The sequence below is a fragment of the Brassica napus genome, unplaced genomic scaffold, assembly GCF_020379485.1.
Source record: "Brassica napus cultivar Da-Ae unplaced genomic scaffold, Da-Ae ScsIHWf_1493;HRSCAF=2088, whole genome shotgun sequence".
In the NCBI taxonomy this organism is placed as follows: Eukaryota; Viridiplantae; Streptophyta; class Magnoliopsida; order Brassicales; family Brassicaceae; genus Brassica; species Brassica napus.
This window is the reverse complement of record NW_026014906.1, coordinates 65,182-71,700: the sequence shown is the minus strand read 5'-3', so window position 1 is coordinate 71,700 and position 6,519 is coordinate 65,182. Positions and strand designations below refer to the sequence as shown.

At 45.7% G+C, this 6,519-nt stretch overlaps 1 non-coding gene across 1 annotated transcript; it reads right to left on the bottom strand.

The window, feature by feature from the left end:
- Positions 1 to 1,123: 1,123 nt before the first annotated feature.
- Positions 1,124 to 1,230, bottom strand: LOC125597540. The gene has a single exon (XR_007331785.1). It is a non-coding gene; the product is annotated as a small nucleolar RNA R71 (small nucleolar RNA).
- Between the last annotated feature and the right edge of the window lie 5,289 nt (positions 1,231 to 6,519).

Genomic DNA, 6,519 nt, shown 5'->3' with positions numbered 1-6,519 from the left:
TTATAATCTCCAACACCTGAATAGTGGCCTGCATCTAATATCATTTCCAATCAAGTTACATTTACTATTTACTTCGCTTGTTACTATTGCTATTTCATTTAAACATTTACAACTCTTAGAATTAATAAACACTAGATTTAATTGTTCCCTAGCTCCTTGTGGATTCGATCCCTAAGTACTACATCTGAACCTCTTTAGATGAGAGTAACACTCCTTAGGGTAATTTGAGTGGTATCAAATTTAGCGCCATTGCCGGGGAGCTTTGATCGCCATTAGATTTAGTTTTATTGATTCTTATTTTTTTCTCTACCCCCTTTCTAACATAATCTTTTTCTTGTCTTTTCAGGTGCATGCCCAGCGGTACCAGAAGCAACAAGGAGAAAGACTTCCTGTTCTCAGACGATCCTGCTCACTTGGAACGCACCATCCGTAGAGGTCAACGTTCCACATCGCTCGACGCAACAACTCCGTCGTCGATCGATACGCACAACCAACCGTCGACCGACACCAGACCTTCATTGTCGATCGATCCTAATCGTTCGACAGCGATCGATATTACACCGCGTACGTCGATCGATACCGTGTCGTCAAAAATGGTAAACTTTATTATTCTAACACAGAACGAGAACGGAAACCTGTATGACCAGGACGGTCATCTGCGTAATGCAACAGGTCAGAAAATAGACGCTCAGGGGACTGTAATCCCTGATGCTGATACTACAGGAGCTGCTCAACCTGTAGACGAGGACGCTCGATCGAAACCACTGGCCGACTACAATCGCCCAGATGAGTACTATTCCAACAGATCAGCTATTCGGCTTCCGAAGATCCAGAAGCAGAATTTCGAGCTGAAGCCTCAATACTACACTCTCGTGTCACAGATACCCTACTCTGGGTTACCACACGAGCATCCTATGGACCATCTAGAACGGTTCGAGGATTTAATCGCTGCTATTCGGATGGAAGGAGTCCCCGAAGATTACCTGTTGTGCAAGCTCTTCAGATACACGCTGAATGGAGAAGCGATGCACTGGCTTAGGCAGCTACCCACATGATACTTAACATCCTGGCCAACATCAAGAATGCTTTCTTACGAAACTTCTTTGATGAGGCGCGCGCTGAAGAACTGCGAAACAAGATTTCCACATTCACGCAGGAGGCTGGAGAGTCCTTCAAAGATGCGTGGATTAGATTTAGGTTCTTCCAGCGAGACTGTCCACACCACGGATTAAACGAAGTGCAGCAGCTAAGCACTTTCTTCCGAGGTCTCGCCTTACAGTATCAAATGGCTCTTGATACGGCGAGTGAAGGAAACTTCACTACTCGGAATCCGTTATAAGCTGTGAGACTTATCGAAAACCTTGCTAACAGCAGCAGCACCAAAAACACTGACTCTGAACGGAAGAAGTCTGTAGCCTCTATCGGGAAGGAACAGATGGACGAAGTAAGAGCTAAGTTAGATGTGGTGCACGAGCTTCTTAGGAAGCAAGACTGTTTAGCTGAAGGAGAAGTAGTAGATACGGAAGGAGAAGAAAATGTGAACTACATCGGAGGTACCGGATTCCAGAAATTTGGAAACCAGGGCGGAAACAGAAACTTCTTTGGAAATGGTCAAAGAAGTAACCAAAGTTCACAATTTCAAAAACCCTTCGACAACAGCAAAAGCTACTCGAACTCTTACTACCATAATCCACCACCCCAGACTCAGGAAAGCAAAATCGAAGAAATGCTTGATCAAGTACTGTTGGGACAACAACAAATTACCGTGGATTTCTGTTGGGGTCAAAATCAGTCACGACAGAATCAATGCCTGAAAGTACGTAAAAATCAGCATGAACGTTTTTACGAAAAAGTAATCTTCGTAAAGATATCTTTACAAAGAGCCTTGCGGTAAAATCTTGTTCAAATCTCAATCAAACCACTAAATACCGATTGTCCGAAGGAAACAGACATGTATCCAATTCGGCCGCGGACAAGTTCGAGTACGACAATCGGACCACGGACAAGCCAAGCTCGATCGATACGCGGCGACCAAGCATGCACACAGCTCGGTCGCTACGTAGCGACCGAGATCAGCCAAGTTCGGTCGCTACGTACCGACCGAGATCAGCCAAGCTCGGTCGCTACGTAGCAACCGAGTGTCCGTCCCGCTCGGTCGCTACGTAGCGACCAAGCTCGAGCCAAGCACAGTCGCTACGTAGCAACCAAGCTCAGCCAAGCTCGGTCGCTACGTAGCGACCGAGCTCAGCCAAGCTCGGTCGCTACGTAGCGACCAAGCGTGCGTTCTGTTCGGTCGTTACGTAGCGACCGAACTCTTCCGAAACGTCGATGCGACACCAGTTCATGCATTCTCGTCTATCCTACGATGCTATCTCCCGAAGACCGTAGCGAACTCAGTTCATGTCTTCCGACCATTCTAATACATCAATCAAACTTTGCGGTAAAAACCGCGGAAAGTTCGTTCTTTATCGAAAGATGTCGTAATAAACGTTTCGAGTCGGAAGACGGCCCAAAGGGACCTAAGACACGACTTGAGGCCCAACTTACGATTTCTTAACCAAAAGCCCATACACCGTATGACGGTTTACGCTTGGCGCGCAAGGAAGGATAAATGTCAAGTTTCCGCGGATAAATACGAAATTTTGAGGATAATTACGAAGATCGGAAAAAAATGGAATATCTCCATTTTTATGCTATGACGGCTTAAGGGCAGAAGAGTAAAAGCGTAAACCGACCTTGGAGCTAGTATGTAAGGAGTCCTAGGCGAGAGGCATGGAGAGAGCTTTTTAGACTCGGAATTCTCTGCACTTAGAAACTTTAGGCTTTATTCTCGACAAGTTCGGTTTCTATGACTGGCACTCAATTACTAGACAAACTCGCCCAGGCAGTTCGATCTCTTGTCCAGCTCTATCAATTGAACAACGTTCGGCTTGATCCTCGAAAGGGGTACGTAGGCAGCCTTTAACAAGGTTCAGTCCGAAATCAATCAAAAACCTTTTTTTTGTATCTTTTTCGTCTTTGTTATCGAGCTGCGACTCAACTAGGTTTGAGATTTTAGGCCGCTAGAACTAGGTAACTTGCAGACAGCCTTTGCGGCCAAAGCTTTTATGATCTCTTGTAATGATCGCAACGCTCTTACGCAGACTCGAAATAAGATTTACTATTTTCTCTAAACTCGTTTGTTATCTTTTCACGATTTCCGCATATATTTGGTCACTTGTCGTTGGCTCTCGCAGAGATCCGGGACCTCTGGGAAATTAGGGTTTTCTTAGTTTCCTAATTTAAACGTAAATCGACAGTGCGAATTTTGGTTCCCACAATTTCAACGGTAAAATAGACTCCGCCTACAACAATCTAAACACCAAAATCGAGACCTTAGGGACTCAGGTGAGAAAACTTGAAACGCAAGTGATTCAGACTGGCGAAACTATAAAGAGGCAAGAAGCTTTCGCTAGAGAGGCAGGAGCTGACAAGGGAAAACACCACGTAAATGCCATCATATATGATGATTTCTGGCAAGTAGTGAGACATGAAAAGCTTGAGGAAGGAGACTTCAAAATCGAAAGCTCCATGAGTCTCGGCGGATCCCAATGGTGTCGACCAATGTCGAGGAACTCGCATCGATCGACAGATCATGACGAAGATCGATGGACGGATAACTCCAGTCATTGATCGACGTCGTCCGCTAAATCGACTCAATGCAATGCAGTTCGAATTCTAACTCATGAGGAATTCGCAGCTAAGCATCCTCACCCACCCTCCCCTTTCTATGATAAAATCGATCGATCGGCTGAGCCAACCATCGATCGACAGAGTGAGTCCGACGTCGATCATCACGACACACCTCCCATCGATCGACAAGCACCTCTGATATACCGAGTGCGGTTACCCTCAATTGATAATGACTATATCAACGCACTCAAACCACCACCGAAACCATTAACCCACCCGAACCAAAACCCAACCCTTTAAATAGTTCACCAGAACCAGTTCAAGAAAATCAGGAAACTGAAGGGAGAAGGTTAAGGAAAAGAAAGGAGAAAATTCTAAGAACCTTAAGAGGGAAGCTAACGATAAGGAGATGAATGGTTTCACTAAAAGAATCCTCAGAATCTCAATCGAAAAACCTTTTGATGAAGCTTACTTCACACACCGGTTGTGGATGTTCTTCAGAGAAACAAAGGTAACTGAGGAGGACATTAGGAGAATGTTTCATCAAGTCAGAGAGAAGATGAGACAAATGTTCATATTGACGAAGAAGAGTGATCCTGGGAAGTTTGCAATACCATGCGTAGTCAAGGGTGTTGAATTTCCCCATTCAATATGTGACACATGAGCATCAGTTAGTATCCTCCCTAGGATCATGGTAGACCAGCTTGGTTTAACCATCAAACCTTCAACAGAATCCTTCACCTTCGTGGATCTTTCAGAAAAAACGATCAGGAGGTATCATAAGAGATCTGGAGGTACATATTGGTAATGCCCTTGTCCCGGTAGATTTTCATGTCCTGGACACCAAGCTTAACTGGAACTCTTCACTTCTGCTTGGAAGATCTTTCTTAGCTACAGTACGAGTTGTATGTGACATGAACAAAAAAAAATTGTGTCTGACGCTGATAGACCCCAACATCCACTACGATCCTATCCAACCTAAGAGAAAGGTTATTAATTCTATGGATTACGGGAAGAACTTGGCTTCATTGGCGCATGCCATTGTGGAGCAGAGTACGAATCAGAGTACGAAACAGAGTACTCGGAATCGATCGACACACCAACTTTTCCATCGATCGATTTCTAATGAGTCAACGGTGACCGATTACCGCATCAACACGTCCCTCTACGTTGATCAGCCGGTTGACCATTCCGCTCTACCAAATCATTGTCACCCACACCTTTCCTTACAACCTCCAAGAAAGAGAGGACGTGATGATTATTCCATAGGCAGTTGGGCAGACAGTGGTTTCCATGAAAGTTTTGCAGTTGACACTGTACTTACTTCACCTAATGAGGAACATACAGGGGAATACGATGAAGATTATTGGAAGGAACGTGCAATAGAAATGTCTTTGCATGATGAAAATTTGAAACATATAAGTTCACCAACACGTTTCCAACATCGCTCGACGATGTGCACTCCACATCGGTCGATACCCACCCTCGTCCAGCAAAACAACCGCTCACATCGATCGACACCCATCCATGTACATCGATCGACACCCATCCATGTACATCGATCGATATTCGGCCGAAGCGAAAATCAAGGAGCAGGAGAATATTCCCTCTCCAACTAGGTTTATAGATACCTATATAAAACGTTTTGCACCCCTGAAACCACCTCCCACACACCAGAGCAGACACACAAGCAGAAAAGATGAACACTCTTCCATCTACATCAACAGAAAAATCCATGAAGAGCAATCATCTCAAGAACACACAGTTCTGCAGAAATATTCTGCCCTCGATCGATGCATATGTATCAACACGATCGATACTACTCTTAAACCTAATCTTTCTATTTCTAATTGAAGAAATGCAAACATTGATTACGGTTTTCTAACACCTTATGAATTTGGTATTTTCAGGGACCAGATGGCAAGCACGTGCAATAGTGGAAGGATCTTACAAGTGTCAAGATCGTCCCGCTCGGTCGCTACGTAGCGACCGAGCTCAGCCAAAGCTCGGTCGCTACGTAGCGACCGAGCGATCGTCCCGCTCGGTCGCTACGTAGCGACCGAGCTCGAGCCAAGCTCGGTCGCTACGTAGCGACCGAGCGATCGTCCCGCTCGGTCGCTACGTAGCGACCGAGCTCGAGCCAACGCTCGGTCGCTACGTAGCGACCGAGCTCAAGCCGAAGCTCGGTCGCTACGTAGCGACCGAGCACTCGTTTCGCTCGGTCGCTACATAGCGACCGGGCTCGAGCCAAAGTTCGGTCGCTGTGTAGCGATTGAACCTTTCCGAACATCGATACGACACCAGTCCTTGCATTCTCGTCAAACCTTCGAATGCTATCTCCCGAAGACCGTAGCAAGCTCAGTCTATGTTTCCCGCTATTCTAATTCATCGATCAAACTTCGCGGATTAGAAACCGCGGAAAACCCGTAGTAAACGTGTCGAGTCGGAAGACGGCCCAAAGGGACCTAAAACACGACTCGAGGCCCATCCTACGATTTTTCCTAACCAAAAGCCCGTGAACCACAGCATGGTTCGCGAGGAAGGATAAATGTCAAGTTTCCGCGGATAAATACGGAAGTTTTGAAGATAATTGTGAAGATCGGGAAAAATGGAATATCTCCATTTTTATGCTATGACGGCTTAAGGGCAGAAGAGTAAAAGCGTAAACCGACCTTGGAGCTAGTATATAAGGAGTCCTAGGCGAGGAGCACAGGGGAGAACTTTTTTCAGAGCAAACTTAGCACTTAGAGCGATTTAGGCAACTTTCCGTTTTTGTTATTTCGAGCTGCGACTCAATTAGGTTTAGCCGTCTTAGGGTTGCTAGAACTAGGAATCTCGCCGACAGCT